This window comes from Lates calcarifer, linkage group LG23 (genome assembly GCF_001640805.2).
Source record: "Lates calcarifer isolate ASB-BC8 linkage group LG23, TLL_Latcal_v3, whole genome shotgun sequence".
Classification (NCBI taxonomy): domain Eukaryota; kingdom Metazoa; phylum Chordata; class Actinopteri; family Centropomidae; genus Lates; species Lates calcarifer.
Window position 1 is genome coordinate 15496435 of NC_066855.1, and position 18965 is coordinate 15515399.

General features: G+C 39.5%; 1 protein-coding gene across 1 annotated transcript in view; it reads left to right on the forward strand.

The window, feature by feature from the left end:
- The first annotated feature begins 6569 nt into the window (after window positions 1-6569).
- The window catches only part of tbkbp1 (TBK1 binding protein 1), a 55464-nt gene continuing 43068 nt past the window's right edge, over window positions 6570-18965 (forward strand). Inside the window, exon 1 of the mRNA XM_018689483.2 lies at window positions 6570-6827. The gene's annotated coding sequence lies outside the window, so the exon portion shown is untranslated. The remainder of the gene's footprint in view (window positions 6828-18965) is intronic.

Here is an 18965-nt window from a genome sequence, read left to right on the forward strand (position 1 = left end):
AATTTCATTATTTCCTCTCTCTCTCTCTGCAGTTTATTCAGCATTAATAAGAAAAGTAGGAGTAAAGCAGTTATAATGGGCTACATGCTACCATTCCAACACCCAGTATGAGAAACACAGTTTTTCCAAAGTGCTTTGTAAAACCAGAAGGAGACTTGATTTGTGCTTCTATTTCTTGATGCTCCATTTTATTTTATTTGAAAGGACATTTCTAGGCTTCAAAGCAGTAACCTGTGAAGTTTCCTGGGTGCACACACTGGTGTTTTGCATGCACTGCAATTTCCACAGGTCTCATGGGAATCAGACAGTCTGGTCAGAACTCTGATGCATTTTCTCTCTTTTTTTCTTTGTGGGTTCAGTCAATCAGTCGTTCAAGTATTACTCAGGCACTTACTTAAGTACAGTTTTTGAGGCACTTGAGATGCTGGCATGTCAACTTTATGCTGCTTGACATTTCTACTCTCCTACAATTCAGAGGAAAACATTTGGCAGATATATTTACAGGTTGCTTTGCAGACATCATATGGTGACCTGTTAGAATAGAATGCATTGTTGCAGATTAAACCACCCCATTACAATTAGTTCCACCTTAACCAACAACTTTAAAATACTTGTTACATATGAATACATCAGTAACAGTCTGTCTCAGCACAGATGCATTATCAGTAACATTTGCTAGCATTTACCCTGTAACAAGACAATTTCTAAATTACTGACATCAATAATAAATTCTGTCATGTGGAGCCAAACTCAGCATTTTGCACTTAAAATACTTCAGACTAATACACACGACTGTGTAGTTCAAGCACTTCAGATATTTCTCAGAACATTTATTTTAGATTTTTTTTAAAATTAATTTATTTATTTTATATCTTCCAGATTAGTTTGTCAGTAGGAAAATATGTTAGATTTCCACACATTCTTTTTGTAAATAATGAAATATTTCAGTGAGATATTTGTATGTTGATAAGAAAATCTAATAAACCACTTTGAACAATGTTCGTCCACTGTTTTTTTTTTTTGTTTTTTTTTTACCACAGCAATCCCTGTCCTCATTTTACTTCACACAGAAATAATTCCAGTGAGTTTCAGCGGTGTGGTGCACAGATTTTAAATGTGTGAAAAAGAGAGCACTGGTATCAGATCAATGCCCAGTATAATCATTTCTCAGAATAATAATAGAGTACTGTTATTTTTAATACTGTTGGAACATTTTGCAGAGACCACAGGATTGATTTGCAACACATACAGTATTTATGAATCCCTGACAGATCATAACTGCAGGCTGCACTTTTGAATAAACTGGCCCCGGAGACACATCTAATGGAGAGTGTTAAACTGGTCAAGGGTGGGGTTGGAGGGTGGGGGCATGGGTGTGGGGTAGTTGTTAGCTACCCCCAGTACTTTTCCGCTCTCCATCAGCCTACATTCCTACCAGTAGTCAGCTCCTATTCCCCATTATAGCATTATGTCAGTGCCATATCAGTTCAGGAGAGAGCCAACGGACAACAACAACTCCAGTGGAAATTTCCTCTCACTCCAGGCCAGGGGGATCAGTTGATGGCCCTTTAGACAGAACTAGGGTCAGTTCAGTTCAGACACTGCATTTAAATGCCAATGACTCACTTCACAGGGTGAAATAAAACAAAAGATTTCCCCTGATAAAAGTTTAAATCAAATCCACTTCTTTCTGAGTTCCATTCCTTGTTATTACACATTCCTGCTCATCATCTGTTTTGAAAAGACCAAAACACTTAATAATTAATCAAGCCCATTTTTACTATTTGTCTGACCAGTGTAATCATTGCAGCATTCACACTGTGTAAAGTTCCCATTCATGAAACAACAGATGATGGCAGTGCTACATGAATACAGATTAGACAAGACGTTCTACTAATCAAGCATATGAATAGAGCTTTTACATGCTCATTATGATCATTTTGAAAGGAACTGCTGACAATGAACAATGAAAAAAAGCACAAGGGCAAGAGTAATGAAAGACAGGAAACTTAAGCATAGGCCTGGAGTGAACGATACTTCAAATGTTATGTCACCAAAAACTGTGTTTCAACAAAATTCATCGTCTAACTCTTTGAGTTAGATGTCAGAGCTTCAGGAGTTTCCATTAGTTTGTTTGTGAGGATCTCACCTCACACAGTACAGCCTTCATTAATGACTCCATTCTTTTACTTTTAGGAATATTTAGTATGTCTGCTGTTACGTCCATGGTGTCTTACGGCTCCTCCTACACCTCAGAGCCACTGCTGCAACAGTGTTTCAGCTCATGTTCAGTAGCCTATTGATGCTTTTGCTCTCTCCAGTCTTGATCAAGTCTCACAATCTGGTTTCTTACTTGTTTCCATGCTACATTAGACACAACCCAGGGCAAAACTGAGAAAGCTGTGGTGCTCAGAGGTTCTTTGATAACCTTGTTCAGGTAGTTAACCTTAACTGGAAATCATGGGTGTAATCACTTTTGTCACATTGACCACAGAAAAACTGATTATTGTTGCAGGGGCCATAGATATTCTCACTTTTTGCTGCACTGAGGTTGTACTTTGGGGCCTGTATTTTCATTGTACTCTATATACCTTGTTTGCTTTCAATTAGATTGAATAGCTTGCACTCAAACAACTAAAAAAAGAGTTGCAAGAGTTGAACAGTGAAGGTTAGAAGCAATAGAAAGTTGTCATCGTAGCTCATGCCTAGATTAAGTCACTGTTTTCCAAAAGCTCTGTTTCCCTGTCCACTCTAGAACACAAATCTTCTGTCTTCAGATTTATCCACTATGAAGAACATTTTAGTAAAGCTGTGTTTTTTGGAGAAGAAATGTCAGTGTGGATGTACACTATTGCCATTCATACCATAATGTCTCATTAGATTTGACAATAGGATGAATAACTAACCAAAGGTGAAAGAACTATTCACTGTTAGGAGACAAAACTATGCAAAATAATACACAGTTGCAGGTTTTTCCACATATTTCTTGATAAACCGCATGTTTGAAATGTTTGAACTTATAACTCTGTTGTGTTATTATGAACAAATACCTCTGTGTTCCTGACCTCAGAAGTGCAAACAAGTTTCTTTTTCTTTGTCTGAGATGTTAACGTCAGTCTTAGTGCCACAAGACATTTAAAAAAGGACATGCATTCCTGACATTTACAGTTACAGTTTGGTATTAACTATGATCAGAGTTATCCTTCACATATTTTTGATTTGATTTTTTGTTTGTTCATGTTATATTAAGAAGACAGATTGAAGACCTGAAAAGAACATCATATATATGCATGAAAATGATCATTTTAAGAACAGGTTGCAGTGGATTCAGTTCCATTAATTAATAGTCTATTTATTAAGATGTGACCTCTTGTAACCTTTGAACTGTTGACTTGATAGAAACATGGGATTTGAATTTAAAACTTTTCTAAAACTCAAAACTTTGTTTGGGATGAAAGCTGCAGCTGTAAAGTAAATATGTGATTTTGTTTAAATTAGTTTTCATTTGCTTAAAGCTATGCCAGTTACATTTACTGGTTGAGTAATTGTTGATTCTTTACTGAAGGGCTGGTTCTTTGCTACATTTTTTATTACAGCAGACATCATTTGTTGCCTAAAGGCTCAATTTTTCTTTCTCTTCTGCTGACTGTTTGCTGGATTGGTTTAAGAGTGAATAAACAGCAGTGAAGAAAATGAATGAATCAGTGAATTTATGACAAAAAAGCCTGTTTATATATAGGGTATGATATGTAAGAAACATCTAGAATGTTATTCATTTAATGAAGTATGCACCTGGGGAGAAGGTGATGGTTGTGCGCTCTGCCCCTGAAGGAAAAAAATCACTGTAATATCCCTGATCAGTAGCATGGACTCCGAATCTCAGCAGTCCAGAGGACTCAGGTAATGGCAACATCTTTGATTCAAAATCAACCTAGAAAATTTGTTTCTTGAGGTCAATTTTTCTCAAGATGTCTAAGAAGAAACAAAGGCAATAAAAAAAAGGTCAGATGTAGAAATGTATATCCAGAGCTTGATGCTCTGCCAGGAAGTATTTCCTGAAAATCTCTTTTTAAAAAGCAGCATACAGCATGATCTTTGTATGGGGAAAACCTAAAACCTGTCTTTGTATGGCCTGTCAGTGAGATTAATATGAGATCAAATCTAAACATTAACAACACAAGTTTCCAGAAAACATATGAATGTCCTCAATTTAACATTTCAAACAAACTTGACTGTTTTTGCCCTTTAGGTTTCCACATGAAACAGCACAAGGCTGCTGAACATAAAGCGACATCTTAACAATCATGCTATTGATAATTAGACATGATGTCTGAACTCATATATAACCTATTCTGCAGTAAACGCGAACATACTTAAATATATCAAAATATATAGTGCAGGGGTGATTTTCTGCATGGAAGTCAGCTGTATTGGTCAGTTTGCTTTTATAAAATAAGATTTTATTGATCTCTGAGCGGAAATTGACATGTTAGAGCAGCACAGAGACAGGCTGAGGTTTAAGAAAACTGATAAATAACTGTTTGAATGAAATAAGTTGAAAAAAAAAGGGACAAAGCATTAAAAACCTACAGACAAATATTTGTGCAAAAGAAGTCCAATAGTGCAACTCCACCAGCCATTAGGTGTGAATTATATATAGTAGAAGTGCATAGGCATGAATAACAAGTATATATTATATATAATGAATGAGATATAGCAGTAGATGTAATTTAAACGCACTATAGTCTACAGTAATAATACAAGACTATGAAGTATAGATAATAGCAAAGAGAATATAATATAGTTTATAAAGTGCAATGATACCAACTTGGTAGCAATATAGTATTGTTATAATGTGACATATGTAATAGTGTTACATTCCTACATCTTATACTATTATTTCCATGCATGTAAACACACACACACACACACGTAAACCGCTACATCTTTGTTTCTCCTCCTCTCCTCTCCTCTCAGTCAGCTATCATTGTTTGCTCTCCTGTCCTACTCAAGTTACGCACACGACTGCAGAAGCATGAACCCTGATAACTGTGTCATCAAATTCTCAGATGACGCAGCTATCTTGGGCTTATTGCACAAGAATAGCACTCCATTAGTGTATGGAGAGAGTTGTGAAATGGTGTGATAAGAGCCATCTCACACTGAATGTAAAAAAAGATGGAGGAGACAGTTCTTGATCCCAGAGGCACAAACCTGTGGTTATCCCTCACGAATCCATCACTCACATCTGTTCCTACAGGAAACTTTACATTGACAGTGCTCAAACCTGAGAGGTTCATATCTGGAGATTTGTCTCCTGATTTCAGTAAAGACTGCAGGGTTTATGGAACAGTGAAGTGTATCATAAGATTCAGGATTTCAGATGTGGTTGGTGACTTGACAGTCTGGCAGATTATATGAGTTAAGTAACATCTTGAATGAGTAGGCTGATTTATGTCATGCAGATAAAACTGTCTATGACCAAGCTCATATGCTGCACTCAGAATATCACGTCCTCCCATCAGGCTCCATTATACAGTAGTCTACGCTGGTTAAAATAATACTCTATGCCTACATCAATCAAGCTTTATGAGCAGAGAAATGATATTGGATGCTGAAATATATTAAACAGAGCATGTCCACTGCACAATATGATGCATGACAGTATACATATGTGTCCCATGTAAATGGCTGTTAAAGGGACTGCATTATTTAAGGCACTTTTCTAGTCTCACTTTACACTACGAGTCACAATCATTCATTCACACAGCACTTCTCTATAACACACCTGGCACATCAGAGGCAAATCTAAGGTTCAGTATTTTGCCCACGGACACTTTGACATGCAGACTGCAGGAGCCGGGGATTGAACCACAAGCTTCTGGTTAGTGGACGAGTGGGTTTACCTCCTCGAGCTGCAATCGTCCCACTTAATGTGGAGGAGTGCATGTTTTCTGTACGTATTTATTCTGTTTCACTACTGTTTGGAAATGAAAATGGGATCCTCTCATGTGAAGTGTTATTTTCCACATGTGATGTCTCACATTTTACATGAGGTGTATCTGAAAATCTCATCTGCTGATGTCACATGTCAAATGTCAAATATCGGCCTGGTTTGAACATTATATACCTCTTCCTTATGTAGTTCGGAGACTTTGGCAATACTATCTACATACAGACGTTTTCCCTCACAGTCTGGAAAACAGAAGGTGTGAAGAGTTTTCATGTCTAGATGATATAGCCATTGGTTGAGCCATGTGGCTTTAAATGTAAGCTGTTGAATTGTTTGCATATAGCTCGAGCTATAAATACATTTCAGTCTGGTTATTTGCTGCTTTCATCTTATTCCCTCTCCTCTATAGAAACTCTGTGAGGACATATACTGTGTCTGGGGTGGGCTTTCATTTGAATTCCTAAGGGACAAAAATCGCAATAAGAATATGAAACACATGAATCTTTTTCTTCAAGTTGCTGGGAGATTTGTTTCCTTGGCTCTCTCCCTCTGAAATACAGGGTGACTCAGGCAGGAGACATAGATGTTCTCGTTAAAAAGAGAGACCGACGCTCCTATTCCCGCGACATCATCATCCCACACTAGTGGAGCTCCACGGTGTGCGATGTGATGCTCAGTCCTGCACAGTAGCGGCTACAGGAGGCGTGCTTGTCCCTGCCACAGGAGCACAGGAGGAGGACTGGAGCAGCGGCCAGCAGGCTTTTTTAAACCGGGCATTGGACACACCGTTAAAGAGAGCGCTTTTTTGGGGTGCTCTGCCCCCGCCTCCCACCCTCCCAAGCGATGGCATCTATGGATCGATCAACGGGAGCGCGTGAGTTATCTTCCTTATACAATCCGTGCGGTGTCTTTCATGTGATGGATACAATGTGCGTTGAAGAGACAGAGCAAACTGGATGTCTAACAGCGTAGCGCATCACAGCCATGTTTTAATCATCGCACCGGCAGAGCACAACCTCGTTTTTACAATTGGGCCAAACACGGGGGTGTAAGACAGAAAAAAAAATCATCATCTGTTGTGTTTATTTATTGTACGCGCAATTTCTTTGCAGTGACCACAGCTGATGCATACATCTCCTTAAAGGAGACGCGCGTGCTTCTCGGCGCTTTGGCAACATCAGCATCACACACACACACACACACACACACACGTAGAGCTATGCCCTGGCCGCAGGCAACCTTCAACTTCAGCTCCGTGCTGATGGAAAGCGGTCAGCAGAAGTAGCCTACATCTGTCGGGTAGTTGTTCTCTGGCCTGTTTTATCACTGCATATTAGTATCCAAGTGAGACACCGCAGTTGAACTTGCACTGTGTGCTGTTCCCTTCCCTCACAATAACAAGCGAATGTTAGGTTATAGTAATACCAAGAGAGCAAGCCTAGAAAATATTAATACAAAACCACACTCTTCTCTACGCAACACCCTGTAAGATTATTTAGGAATTGTTGGGCAATTAAATTTAAAAATGAGTCATTATGTTTTGCAAAACAGAAAAAACTAAAGCTGGATTTTTGTGAAAAATTTTTTTTAGTGTTAGTAAAAGAAGTGCTCCTGGGCTGTTGGACAATTTTGAGGAGTATTTCTGGCTTGGAGATTGAAACACTGTATATCAGACTAATTATAGATAAATACGTGAAGAGTAATACAGAAATGGAAAACACTACCTGCCCTTTTCTGTTACGCTAGAAAAATGTGCATGTGGATGTAACTGCACACAAACAGCCAGACCGTTAGAAACAGCTCACAGCTGCGCTCCCCCTGAATCCAATTTGATTGTAAGAGTGATCCCAAAAATAATGTGTTTGATCTAAGAAGATGTCATTATGAGAGTCTGTCCATGCATGCTAAAAATGATAATGATAAGACAATGATGTTCACCAGCTTACCAGATTCCATGGCAACCCAGCCAATTGTTGTTTCACATTTCATTCTGAACCAAAATAATGTCCACCTGCTGGTGGCGCTACAGGAAAAGTCAGGAGATCATCAGTCTTTAGGATCCATAGTCTGGAAGCCATGAACATCTGTACAAATGTATGTGCCAATCCATGACACAGCTGTTGAGATATTTTACTTCCACCTGCTGGTGGCACTAGAACAAGTCAGGGGATCGTAAAGACATGAGGATTCATCCTTTTGGGGAGAATGAAGATCTGAAACATTTCATAGCAATCCATCCCATATTTGTCAAGTTATTTCAGTGTGGACGATGCCTTTTCTAGGACCAAGCTGCTGGCTTGGCTAAAAACATAAACAGTCTAAAGGGAGGGTGCTAATAGGGCTGTTGGAACATTTCATGGAACATTTCTGGCTTGTAAATACAAACACTGTACATCAGGCTAAGTATAAATAAACACAAGTAGGAGAGAAACATGGAAGACACTGCTGGCCTTTGAATAACATGCATGTGGCTGTAGCTGTGCTGAACATCATGACACAGAGGTTTCAGATGATACTGTAGTGGTGAGACTCTAGTCCTTTCTTGATAACAAACCCTCAGGGTTTTTGTATGAATTGTGGCTTTAAAGGGGCCTGTTACTGTCCTCAAAGAAAGCCTGGAGAGGATTAAGTGTGGACAGTGATGTGGTGCTGAAATGCAGCTGGGTTTATTATCACTGGTCTCACAGAGGCCAAGGGAAATGTGGAGTGCCTATGCAGTAAGAAAAAAACTCAAATACTCACTCACACTACTGGCATTCACATCTCTGATTCAGGTCATTATTTCACATGCTCAGACAGGCCTGAAAATTAGCTCCGTGCCAAAGTCTGTCAGTCACTGTCAGTGTCTCTGCAGTGGCCTATAAGAGGGGTCAGTAGGTTACATTAAGAGCTCCTTATTTTTGCCTCCTCATCCATTTACAGAAGCTGATCTTACTGGTCCTCAGACTTCAGTTGATTACCACTACTTCATTTAAAGTATTCAGCCCACTCCTCTTGTCCGTTCCCAGTGGGTCCTGTCCGACCGAGCTAATTTAAGGAAGTGAATCATGGTTTTAGCGTACCTGCTAATCACCAATCACATAGCCACTGTACTGCTGTATGGTCTCTCATGGGTCTGGGCTTGTTTTGCTGTTTTTCTGCCCTCGTTAATCATGCTTTTTTTTCCCTCACAACACTTTTAAATGAGCTCCTCCATGCTTGAAGCTGTTGTATAATGTACTTTGTTATGTGCTGATAAGTGCTGTTGATGCTGCTGTTCTGAAACATGATGCGCTGTGAAGTGAGGTTACAGCATGCCAGTAGTTTCATTCTCACAAGGAAATGAAAGAGGCCTTTTAGTCTGATTTTGTTTTGAAAATAATAAGATTTCTACCAAGGATGGAACTCCAATCCAATATAAGACATGTTACATCCTTTATTTTTTTTAACTTGTTTTGTTTGATAGCATCAGAACACTTCATCACAGATCCAACAGGTTGAATTTGGTTCCATCGTCATGAATGACTCATAAGCAGAGACACGCCCGTCGAGTATTTGTTAATTAGAGTGTTTTTTGGAGCTGTATTGTGCCAGCTGACCTTGAGGAGGGCTGCTCTTGAGCAACTCCTGCAGTGTGTCGAAGGTGGGTGTGTTTGTGTCTATATGTGAGTGTTAGAGGTGGGAGGGTGGGGGGAGTTACTGACGCAATCAGACTGAGAACATTGGCACTTTCAATTGAACAGAGGAAGTGTTTTTCTCTGTTGAATGAATTAACTTGCAGAAGCAAATGGGAATCACAGCTGAAACAGTTGCTGTTAGCATGACATGTTCAGTGTTCTGGTTAATGCTCCTTAATCCTGGAAAATCACAAACACGCCAACTGAACTGAATTGCACTGTAGATGTCATACATTACATTATATTATTATATCATTCAAATCTAAATAATCTGACAAAAACCTTTTAAACCTTCATACAAAAAGGAAGCATTTGCAAATTGTTGCCTCAATGTTGGAAAGTCAAGACAAGCAGCAAATAATTAAGTCTATGTCAGCTTTTTTAGTGACACATTTTAACTGCAGATCCCTGAAAGAGTCTTCCTGCAGACTCTACATTAAATGCTGACATGCATGTAAAAAAGGTCATTAAGAGTGTTCTTCTCTTAAACACACTGATTACCCTCTAATAAATACATAAATGAATAAGGGCAGATATTCACTGGACTTTGGACACGGGAGTTTTATTTATTTATTTATTTTTTAAATTGTTGTGTGTGACCTTAACCGGCTCTTAGCACCTGTGAGTCTGCAGAAGTCCTCCACACTAAATGACAAAAATAATAGTGTTGTCTTTTTTGGTCTGCCAGCACTATGTTTCAAGTTTGGTTGGGCTAAGTCAGAAAACTCCATGATTTGAACTGCAGTACTTCCAAAGACCCAAATTGGTGGAGTTTCCGTTTCAAGTCAGGGAGAGATTGTACAAGTGGTTAAAATAAACCTCTGCTGCTTGTCCAGCAGTAATTCATACAACAAGTCATTGTCATTAAATGCAAACATATGTTGTTTTGGGCAATTTTAATAACTAATACTGTCATTTCTGTTGTGAGGACAATTTAACAAGATAATATAAATGTTCTCTGTAGCCTGGATGTGCACTGTACATATGCTGTTTCCTTCCCTGAACCTGACCATCCTCATAGACTGAATTTGAGAACTGGAGCTGTCAACGTGCCGAGAGTGACAACATGTAACAGCACTGAACAGAACACACTGTTCTTCTTATACAAAAATATAATTGTATTCATCTTCTTTGGCGAGCAAGGTCTCTTTAGAGGCGGTTCTGACATAATACTGAAACATTTTTAAATCCTCCGAAGATTGAAGTCAGTCAACAAAACAAAAGATAGAACATAATACCGATCCCTCAGATTTGTCACTTGCTTTTGAAAAGGTGAAAAGGAGGCAGCCAAAGCAAATATGCTGGAGCTTTGTTCTGAAACCATGGCCTTGGCTTTTCAGCTGTAGGAGTGAAGAGCTGCTTGTGTTTAAAGGTTGTGTATTTTCAGACCAGCTATCATGGCACAGCAGGACTGGATATAAAATACAGCAGATACTTTGCGCTTTACTTCCTTTCTAAACTGAGAGTTTACTGTACGTCAGCTGTATCAGGATGGAACACACAGCGAGCACTCCCCTGTAATCCTTGCTAGTTTCCTTGGATTGGATGTTCTGGTGTTGATGGTGTTAATGATTGTTCTCACCTGTGCCTCAAGGAGATGGGTTTAGCATAAATGAATAACCTCTGATGAATCAGTATTGAATTAAGCGTTAAGTTGAACTAATTATGTAAAATTGATCTAAATGGGGATTATGCTGCAGTTCAGAGGCCTGATGGTGAGAGAATAAAGAAAGTCTTTAGGATCAAACCAACACTTTAAGAGTTACTGTGTTGTTTTTTCTTTTTTGTAGAATTCTCCCATTCATATTACATGTGGTCATTTGATCCATTATTGGACATAAAAACTTTTGAACTGCAGTTTTTTGTGGCTTTAAAGTTATTAAAATCATCCTATTCCAGAATGTCTGTATCATATTCTGCATCTGTTTGTTTCACCTCTTTATTGAAGTGAAATATTCAAACCCAAAACTCCATATTTTTATGGCAGCACCATTCAATTAAATGTAAATGTTCTAGATTTCTTTGCATCACTTTTAGTAGTAGTTACACTAGTGTCATGGCTGAGAAGGCAATGTCAGTCTGACAGTCAGTCCACTACTGTGATTTGGAATTAAATATCTTAATGGTAATATATGCTGTGAAATTTGGTACAGATATTCATGATACCCAGGCAATGAAGCTTACTGACTTCATTGATCCCCTGACTTTTTCTTTAGCGCCACCATGAGGTTGACATTGGTGGTTTTGAGTGAACAACTATTGAACTGACTTTGACATTCATCATATTGCAGTTCCATCTTCCCATATTGTGCTATAGTGGAGGTTTGTTTTGTGGTTTTGGTTCGCACTGACATTGTCTCTTAGTCTCATTTACACATTGCCCTTAGATTTAGCCTGTCATGCTTAGTATCTGGTACCTCCACTCGAATCTAAAATAAAGTTCAGTGTGTCTGAACAGTGTTTGGCTGAATTGACTGACTCACTGGCAGGCTGCTGCTGTTGAGCTTGTTTTGTGGTTAAAGTAATTTACAGGAGTATAAGTTTACTCCTACTTTAAAAGTTTGATTTTGGCATTACAATGGTATTGTTGTCTATAGTAAATTGTACAGTAAATGGCGCACCCTGAAGTTGCATTAATAACCTGCTCTGTTCACTCCACAGCTTGATGATGCTGTAGTTTCCACTGAGCACCTGAGTGCCTGGCTCAGACATGAGAATATGAGGTCATTTATCTCACTCTGCAGTATCATCACCAGTAGGCAGTACACATTAGACCAAATACACACACACATATACACACTGAGGAAGTGTCCTGCCTAGAAACAGCACTGACATCATTCACAGATAGCTAATTTATGCAAAACCAATTCCATTTCCCCCCAATGTCTTTGCCACTTTTCATGCTCATTTTTTATGTTTCCACTCCCTGTAAATCTACACACTTATGCTATGATTATGTTCATACATATAAATATGGATGTTTATGTAAGCTACTTACAGACTGAATCATTAAATGAAGAGGGAGAGCAGAGGCCCTGCTGGCTGATGGAATATTCATAGACAGCTTTTAAGGGTCACAAGGGGTGAAGGAACGGGTAGACAGAGAGAAAAAAAGAGGGAGCGTTGCACTGCTATACTCCCATCTTCCAAAAGTATTGTACATCAGATTTTTCCATTTAGGCCCAGCTCTTGAATAAGTCAAAAGATTGCAGTGCTAGACTGCACCAGGTGTTTTGTTTCATAAGTCCATGCAGCAGGTCTCTGTGTGTGACATTTGCAAAATTAGAATTTTTCAAACAATCGGGAGATAATGACCATTTCCAAAAGATGCTAACCAGTCATGACTGCTGACTAAGACTGGTGACTGCTATTAATTATTTTCAATAAAGCAAGTACCCAAATTCAATTAACCATAATATATCCTCAGGCCCACCAGAATGAAAACAGAGATGAGAGGCTTGTTCTGAAGTATGGTTGATAAATGTGCTTGGTTCCACAGCATCACAGAGCAGTCAATCTCCTTTCATTTTTAATAAAAAAAAGAGCAAATAGTAGCCAATATCCAACCTGTGACAGACAGGCAGCTTCGCTGAGCCTGGAGGGAATGTCCCGCCAGCATGAGCCAGATTTCACTCATCAGGTTTATGGCACAGTGCAAAATGCTGCATGACCGGTTACACCTGTAGGACGACTCTGTGCCAAATCAAAGCTTTGATAATTTCAGGAGACAAAGCCTCAGAGGGTTCCTCCTCCATTACCTTCATGAGATAACAAGGCTGAAATCCCTCAAGGTCGCAGCGCGTGCGCGCACACACACAGATATACAAACACACTCCTCATATGCCACATCCTCTCCTTGTTGTCCCTCTGTTTTTGGCTTTTGCCACGTCCTCTATTATTTGCTGTTGCTGCCATTCAGCGTGAATCATGTCAAGATTTCCATGGTAATATTATAGCACCATCAAAGTTAACTGCTGAGATCTGTGAACATGATGTAATCTCTAAAGAAAAAAAGTCACAAACCTCCATGTTTGCCAGACTTATTTGGAAGAGAAAACAAAAGCGAGTAGTAAAATTATTACTCAAACTGTTATCATCACAGTTTACAGACCAACTTGTTGATCTAACTTTAAACTACTGAACTTACTGTAGTTGTACTTGTAGTGACATGTCATGTGTACTTGCTCTTAGTACAGTGTATATAGTGCTAACATAACTGATAGAATTGATGATAGAATAAACTGGAGTTATTCTACTGTATGGATTAAACAAACAAGATATAATGTGTCAATCAGTGAGATTTAGAGGTGCTGGAGATTTGTATGTCTGTATTCTAAGCTAAGCTAACCATTTCCTCCAAATAACAAATAAGTGCAGCTCCACAATGAAAATATTTTCTTTAATGTTCTTTCTTTACACCAAATCACCCCTGCTTGGTGTCATGTAGTTTCTCAACCTTTTCTCTCTTTATTTTATTATTATTTTTATATAACTGTGTTACATCAGTGGGCCAAGGCAGTGACCACTGATTCTTTCTTCTCTCCTGCTCCTGAAAAAGCCATGGGCGGCCCACCTGCACCAAGGCTCTCCTCTCCATCAGAGTTTTGGCTTTAGATGAGTCACTGTACCATATTCTTTCAGGGAAGAAAGCCTCACCTCTTTCCAAACTCTGCTTTGCTGCTCTCAAAAGCAACTCACACCTCCCACCACCCTATCCCGGCTGTTTTCCATTGTTCAAGAGCAACCCCACCGACTGCACCAAAAAACCCACCATGTCTTTGCACAGGATTGCAATGATGTGAAATATGTTTTTTCTTTGATATGGAACCTTGAACATTGTGTGACAACTGCAGGGTGACATAACACGATCGAGGTTGTGTTGCTTTTGTTGTTAGAGAACACCTGGTTGCTTAGGAGACTGAAGGAATGTGATGTAACTGCAGTGTAATGTGACCACTCACTATCCCTGCCCAGTCACAGCACTGTGCCGACCACAGAGGCATAATGTGGAGTAATGCACTGAACGTCTATGTGTGTGTGTTACACCAGAGCAGCTAAAAATATATGTATGACAGAGAGGCTGTAAAGTAACAACAGGGAGTTATAGTAAAAAGTGAGACAGAACCTCGTGTGTGACTGTGACTGGAGAGATCCTGGTTTGAGAGAGAGGTAGAAAGTCTGCGTTGGGCCTGGAGTCTTCACGCTCACTGGGGATTCACATGATTCTTTTTGTGTCTCAGAGAAACCAGGTTACCCACTTGCTTGCCACTCGTTACTGGACTGCCTAAACTCCCTCTGGTGCACCTAAAAATAAGCACTCACACTCTGAGAATGTCCCACCAGTGTTTTGCAAGAAAATGTCTTATTGTTGACATCTCAGAAAGTGTTTGCTATTTTAATTCTGCTGCCACTGTGGCATTATTCCTCTGCTTATGTTACATAAAATACGTACACAAAGGAAGAAGAGCAGAGTCAGGCCTATTGACGACACTGTCACACCTCTCCGAACAAAGAAGACTGCTTCTGTCTAGGAGTCAGACGCAACTGACAAACTGTCGTCAAATTGACTGCAAGTATACAAAGAATAATTTCATCTGTGATATAATCTTTGTGTTTGCAGCAGGGCCCAGGCACAGCGCATAGATTTCCAATAAATATGTAGCTGAAATACAGAGAGCCTTAGAGAGAGTGACACGCAGGCTACTGAGCAAGACAGAGGAAGCACTGAGTTATGTTTGGATTCTGTCTGCTGCATCCGTTTTCTTTTGCAGAGAAGATTTAAGGTGGATTTTATTTATTTAGGATCTACACTTTGGTGACTTTGTAAGAGAGGACCCAGCTGCTTTGAATTCACAGCCTCCTAGTCTTTGATGGTGTGTTTTTGTGGGGGAACCACAAAGGACTTGCAAGAGTTGCTTGTTAACAGCGGACATGCAGCTAGAAAACAGCTTGTTAGCTTGCCAGCACAGGTCAGGAGGGCAGAAATATCAGGTTTATCTTTTAACCACAGCAATGTTCAAAGGTACCCTGTGGACTATTTGACCACTAATGGTGCTATGGAGTGATGCATTGATGAGCAGGTCCCTGTTTAGTTTTGTATCTTGTTGTCAAACATGTGAATGAGTGTTTGTGCACAAACATGTGGATGACATTCAAGCTGTTTAGAAGTCAGTAATGAAAATCTGTAGTGCATGCGAGCAAATGAATGTGCCTGCAAAAGTATTTAAAAATATTTAGCCCAATATGTAAAAAACAACAAGAACAAAAAAAAAAAAAGGAAATACATGCATACAATACACACAATGTATTTTGATGAGCAAGACTTAATGTTGGGTACCTTTAACGTAACCAGTAGCATAGATAGCTTGCAAAGTAAATGCTGACCAGAATGGCAGCAAAGCCCCTGAAGGTGTGCTCAGAGGTGAATTTTAGGCATGGCAGGACTGCAGAGAAAGATGTGAGTGAGAAAAAAAACAGATGTGAATTCATCTGCAAACTGAGGCATAGAGTTGAAAATGTTTCAGCTTGAGTGAATAATTCCCACTTTTCCCTGGCCTGCATGACTCTTCATCCTAAACTTGTAGAGAAGAAGGTGGGAGCCAGGAATAACATATCAGACAGAACTGTAGTTACCGGTCTGAGATCAGATGGAGCTGTAACACTAACACGTACCAACACACTCACACAACACACACACAGCGGGTGCTTATATTCCAAGCTAGCTTAAAGCTAACCTCTGTATAGTAGGTACTAACTGTTGGCTGTTAGTGGCAAATAAACACAGACTGCACAAATGGTTCTGGCCGCAAACTGAACAAAGATAAAACAGGGCTGCATAGTTCCACTGCTGGCTATTTATTTGTATTAGATTTTAATGTGACAGCAGCACAGAATGACTTCCAAGTACTAAATACTACAGACATGGTGTCAGTGTCAATCAATACAGCAAGTACCAAAATCCAATTAACTGTAATATCTTTGGGCTGGTATTAAAGATGAGAGACACACACACATACTAATACTACTTTAGCCTGTTAACAGAGCTAATAGTGTGTGGGAATAGTTTAGTCTGAACCTTTTGAAACAAACTGAAATGTAGCCATTGTTTGTTTGTAGTAAATTAAAAGGGTACATGCAATACTGGTTTTATTTTTCAAGCTAAGTACTCATCCTGACACAAACCTTAACATGTTACATATTAATGGCTGTAGCTAGTGTTGTCCCATGGGGTAATAACAACACTGGAAATAAATACTGGGTATCATGGGAATTGCAATTGCACTTAACTAACAGTGGCACATTTACAGTGGTGGTTATCAATTTTCATGGGCCCAGTAAAAAATAAATCAAATAAAATCCTCCTCAGCTAGCACTGTTTGTATCTGAAAAATTGATGACTCTTAAAACACAGGGAGACTAGGCCAGGTAGAGTATTAAAGGCTGACCATACATCCATGATAACATCATGAAAATGTCTTTTAAATCATCCAGAAAGAGAGCAGATTTAGGTCTGAAAACATCAGCAAACAGTTTGGTCCGTGTGTAAAAACTAATGGACGTTTCTGTCTCATTTTAACAGTACCACATCTATTCAGGGTCCAAGAATGTGTTCAAGGACACTGTGTTTCCTGCAGGAAAGCCTTGGTGGTGTTGTTTCTTGCGTGGGCTGCTGTCCATGGTACTGAAAGCCAATATCCAGATGAACTGTACACAAAGGACAGAGACAATGAATTCATGGTTCCCAGTGCAAATCAATGCCATCATATCGATAATTCAGGAGGATCTATCTTCATTCTCTCCTCATCATTCTCCCCACGCTGGGACAAAAAGTCTCATCCTGTGTGACTAAAGAAAACAGATCCCAGAGTTCACAGCTCATGTCAAAAACAACACTCCTGCTCTCGTGTATCGCCTTCTTTTGTTGTGTGGTTGATGTTGCAGTCAAAGATCTCTTCTCAACACCTCATCTTTTATTTCAAGCCATAGAGAGGTGTTACATGTGTGCATGGGCTCACTTTATACAGACAAGGAAGAAGCTGGAAGCGGGCAGGCGTGTGTGGTAGAATGGTGTTTCTTCAGTTAATGAGCTATACTATGTGTGAACTGTGCAGAGACACGTGAAGGGGTTCAATGCCCTAACAAGTATGTTGTTGTGCCTGTGTCTGGGTGTAATAATTGGCTGTCGAACACAGCCCTTGCACCTGTTCCTCTAAACAGAAAGCACAGCCCAGCCAGCACAACTCTTTAGCTGCCTGCCTCCATTCATCTCTCCCTCTCTTTCATTCCCTCATTCTTCCCTTCTCTACATGTTCTATCTTTGTTCATCCTGTCAGCTGTGCTGTAATCTAGTGTAGTTGTTTGCTTTATCCTCCACAAGTGTTGCATGTCCCCAACTCCCCCAGGTCACTTGGTTACAGTTCATTTCTCTCTCCTGTCATTCTTTTGTCTGATTTTTTTTTTTTAAATTCCTGCATCTCTCTCCCATTCTGTCACTGGCTGCATGTGCCTGTTCTTAGCAAACAGAGAGTGTGTGTGCTGACTGCTGGTGCACGTGTACCTCCTTCATTAACCACTGTGTGTGTGAGGAAGAGATGCTCCACTTATGACTTTAAACCATTTCATTCATCAGCCATACAGATAGGGACGGTTTAAACAGATGCCTACTAACCTGCTGGAGGGATGAAATATCTCTAATGATATTTTGGCTTCTAATCACAAGACTGAGAGTAGAGTCCCTGAACATCCTAAAAAACAGTTTAGCTGGCTGGCTAAAAACACAAACACATGGATGGAGTACAAGTGAGAGGAAAGTCTGGCTCTCCATATTGCAGAGGTGGGACTTTTGTTTTTGTTTTGCAAGTCACAAATCTTCACTGTAAAGTCCAATGTTAAGTCCTTTGTGTCTTACGTCCGAGTCACTATTAGGTCCTCTCAAAATTTAGAGACATTTTTAAATAGTTGCAACGGTAAATTGCAAAAGTAAAAGTTATATTTACATTACAAAGGAGGAAAAACAGCTCTGCCCAGATGTTGCTGTGTGCAGGGTGGAGTGAGAGTGCACAGAAAATTCTAATTTGTTGGACCCAATCTACGTGGATCTTTTTGGGCATAGCCAATCACTGTTTAAATGAAAGATGGATAATTGTACAGACAAGAACACTGAAATGTAGTGATTATCTAGCACCATTAGCACTGTACTGTTCCAGTCAACAAGCAGCACAAGACCCTCATTTTTATTTGTTATTTGTTTTGCATGTTGCCTTTGTTTTTTTGTTGTTTTATATCAATTTTTTTTATTGTAGTCACCTGTTTTCAGTCAGTCTGCTGGACTACACAGTTAAACTCCTTCTCATACA